The sequence below is a fragment of the Biomphalaria glabrata genome, chromosome 16 (assembly GCF_947242115.1).
Source record: "Biomphalaria glabrata chromosome 16, xgBioGlab47.1, whole genome shotgun sequence".
Classification (NCBI taxonomy): Eukaryota; Metazoa; Mollusca; class Gastropoda; family Planorbidae; genus Biomphalaria; species Biomphalaria glabrata.
The window spans coordinates 13,963,056-13,967,472 of NC_074726.1; the positions used below are offsets into that span (position 1 = coordinate 13,963,056).

General features: G+C 28.9%; 1 long non-coding RNA gene across 1 annotated transcript; it reads right to left on the reverse strand.

The window, feature by feature from the left end:
- Window positions 1–875: 875 nt before the first annotated feature.
- Window positions 876–4,059, reverse strand: LOC129923516 (uncharacterized). The gene is made up of 3 exons (XR_008775482.1): window positions 2,777–4,059; window positions 2,365–2,433; window positions 876–2,004 (listed from the first exon to the last, which is right to left on the reverse strand). It is a non-coding gene; the product is annotated as an uncharacterized LOC129923516 (long non-coding RNA).
- Between the last annotated feature and the right edge of the window lie 358 nt (window positions 4,060–4,417).

The following is a 4,417-nucleotide window of genomic DNA, read 5'->3' on the forward strand; positions in this document are numbered from 1 at the left end:
CTGCAATTTGATGAAAAATAATAATTAAATTGTGTATAGTCTATATACAAATGTTTATAAGCTTAGCTTAATTTACTTAATATTTTAAAACTATGATTTTGTGTTCTGACTCTACTGTAAATAAATTATATTTTATTTTAAGAATGCAAAGTTGGAAATTCTGTTCTGATGAAAAAAAATTATTAAACTAAAGTAGATGTTTATGGTTCTTTTGTATTTATTATTAAATTATTTATTCATTAAAAATCAATTGCTCATTAACATTTACTTGAAGTAAAGATCAAAAACACAAATTCAATACATGATCAGCTCCCAATTCAAGCAGATCACAGCCCATCACTTAAATGTATTTACTGTCATTTCTACAGACTATTCATTTCAAAATGTTGCTTTAAATTGTTATATGACACAATCAAAATACTGGTACCTCACATTGATGTAGGACTAAAGCAGCTAAAATAATGACAAATTTTCATTCACTAACTTGTACTGTCATTAATATCAGACGTGTTAAAACTAATGACCTGTATATATAATTGATTAAGCAGGAGCATCAACAAATCTTGAACAATAATTGTCTACAGAAAAACTTTATTCTTATCCAAACAATATACATTTACAATGTATTTAAACAAGTTAATTTATACAAATCTGTATGGCCTAAAGATTATGGTGTATTTTGAGCATTGTGTGAATACCAAGTTACATTATTACATGAAAATAGTGTACTCATTTTTTAAATATTCTGGGTAATAAAAATTAACAACTAATATGATACAATAAAATTGAAGCATTAGTCAAATTAAAAAAAAATTCACTCAAGATCTATGTGAACTCTATGCTTGAAAAAAATCATTTTGAAATTCATTAAAAAAAAAAATTTATGGTTCTTTAGTCAATGGAATGATAGCAGCAATTATTTAACAATTTCATGATTATCCATTAATCTCAATATACTTATAAAGGAAAAATAATTCACAAGGTTTAGATACAACCATTTGAAATAATGATTATAATTTTTTTCTTAATTTGCTTAATTCAAATCTAATATAAACAAGATTTCCTCTGTCAAGAAACTTATGAGGGAACAACATGCATGTTCTTCTCAGTAAGTTTTGCAAAGGGAATTAAGAATATATGATGTTGCTTTTTTTTGCCAACATTTTAAACCTTCACACCAGGTTTTAGTTTTAAGGAGAATGCACCATATTTTATGTTTACTTTTGATAGATTCTTATTTTAATTTTAAAAAAGTAAAATTTCCCTTACATATCTTGCAATCTATGGGGCAGATGATATAAAGTTTATCAGTTTCTGTGCCCCATGGTTAGGGAAGGTGTCATGTACCCAGCACAACAACCAACCACCTTTTGAAAAAATATCCCATTTCAGACGTCACAATCTATAGGGCAGATGATGTTAAGGTCATTTGATTCTTTGGCCAGTGCATCATGTGGCCAGCACAACAACCAACCATCTTTACTTTCCAAAACAAAAGTCAGCTACCCATTAGAGTTAGGTGGACTCAGGGGCACCCAAAATCTAAAAATTTTTAATCCGAGTCTTCACAGAGATTCAAACCCATGACTTAACCATTCAGCCATGGATCCCCAAACTGCCTTTACTTATTCCTTACTATTGCCATGTATCCCTAGCCTTTTGAATTCTGAAATTGAAAATCCCAGTCTTAATTGAACCCAGGAACCCTCAGTTCAGAAGCCAAGTGCTTTACCACTCATTCACTGCACTCCCTATTGTTTTAATGGGGCTCAGATTAATAGTTTTCAAGTACAATATCAAACAGATTTAAAGAAATACTAAATCCAAACCTGTTGGCTGAATGACAGGATATACATAAATATGTATAGAGCTTACAGTATAATGTATATATCTTAAATTAAAATTGGTCCAAGACTTTTATTTTGCAACATGATGGGATTTTCCTTTCTGGTGGTGCTATGCAGGAGTCCAAGAATCTCATCTTTTCTCATAACAGAAAGTTATCTAGTTATAAAAATAAATAAAAGGATTTTAAAAAAATAAAAATATGTGTGACATATGTGTTGACCATGCTAAACATATATATGTTATTAAGTATAATTATATAATTTTGCTATTCTAAAAATAGTCTGTACCTAAAAGGAGCTACTGTGTTAATGTGTAGACATGGCCCTGACCTTAATAGTTATGAATTATTACTAAAGGTGAAGGCAGATATTCAGTTAATTTGATGGACATTGCACTCATCTAAAAGCAACTATAACATATATTATGATTTACATTTTCATGGAAAACTAGTTTTTCAAAAATACAAGTACTTCAGCTTATGAGAAAAGTGCATAGGGAAAAATTGCAGTACCTTACCTTTAAGAGGTGCAACCAATCATTGACTTGTCAGGAATGCATGCCTTTTTCTTGCATTTCCAAACATAACTGTAATTATACAATTAGGCATAATGGCTAATTTCTTTTGAAAACATTAAAATTAAAAAATAATATTATTAAATTGAATACATTGTTGTATCAAACATACAAATTATCAGACATAATTTTGCCTAATTTCATCTAACAGTTTATTGTAAAGGAATGGCCTGCACAACAGCCAAGTATATTAGGCATTCATGAAAGATGAATTTGCTTAAGAGTGTTATAAAAAAAAAACTAGAGAAAAATGTTAAATTCCATCCCCGATATTTGGATGTTGCTTGACCATGAAAATCACACTTCATAAAACATCTTTTAGATAACTAAAATAAAAATTGTATATAGTACTTACAATAAATATTTAATGGATGCCAATATTATTAATGTCTGCCCAGAGAGTAGAAATTGTATAAGTATGATCCTTGAGCCATTCTGGTACATCATCAGAACTGGTTGGCATGGTTCTACTTGTTAATAACTGAAACATTACAAACATTTTTTTAAATTTATAATTTATCACAGACTAGAATAGAAATGTTGCCAGGAAAAATACCAATGGTTAGAATGCACCTGATGATACTTTTGTAGCCTTAAAATGCACCAAAACTTCATTCATTAAATCTGATAAGAAACATATATGTATCACACAAGTCCAAGTTGATCAGAGTGTCATAGCAAATAATTAACTAGATATGAGAGTTTTATATTAAAGTGCTGAATTTCAGGGGATAGATCCAACTTGACACTACATCATTTATTATTTCATGAACTCATGGGTCTGGGCATGGCATGGAATGGGAACTATTATTTAATGTATGGGGTGTAGGCGAGGCATAGATTATAAATTGTCTTGTATAGATTAGATTGGGTAAAACTTCCCATCGAAGGTAACTTTTACTGATAGATCTGGATCAATTATAAATTTATGGGATCTAGGCCTGCATAAATTTTATCTTTTATTTATATATTTTATGTACATAAATAACTAGTCTAGATTCTATAATTATATCTTAATAATAATTTTTGTAGATGTCATATAATATCTAAAATATTAAGTATAGATCAGTAGATTTAGAATTTTAGCTAGTAAATATTTTTATATTCCAAATCTAAACTGGATCTATATATTGTATATCTATCTAGAATTTAGATCAGTAGATTTAGTATTTTAGCTAGTAAAATACTTTTATATTCTAAATCTAAACTGGATCTAGATCTAATTATTCTAGAAGCTTAGATCTAGAAGACTAGTTGTCAAGATTTGACTACACTATGGCTAAGGCTAATGCACTAGCTAAGTAGGCCTACTAGATAGATCAAGAGACAGAGTACTAATAGTAATAGACTCTTGCCTCGTTGGGCCTCTCAAATCAGCTACAGACTTTAGAGACAATTTAGGAAGGTGAATTTCGATCCAATTCCAAGATCTACAAACTACAGGTTAGAGTCTAGCTAGAGATGCTAGATCTAGTCTAGAAGGCTGATCAATTAAAAATAAAATCAATCATTTCTAAAGTTTGTAAAATTATATTTTATAGATCTAATCTATCTATTTATAATATAGAAATCTATGTCTACTATTTTAATATTTAAAATGATATGGCTGATGATATTAATTATTTTAATAGAGACATTGACATACTAGTCTAGATTATTATTCGAGATGATGATGATGATAATCAACTGGTAGAGCTATAAGTCAGTATAAACTATAATATAATCACTGCATCTGTTTCATTCACTGTCTGTATCAATAATCATGTGATGTGAAAGTGAAGTCTAGATTTAGATCTAGATTAGATAGAATTGATAGATTATAAATCTACTTTCTACTATTAAAAAGTATTATTATTATAGATCTACATCTACTAATATTAGTACAGGTACTAGATCTACAGGAAATACACTATTGATTATAGTGACTATAATTACCGTCACTATACACTAATACTAGTAATACAGTTACAGTATAATACAGTCTATAGACTATAAT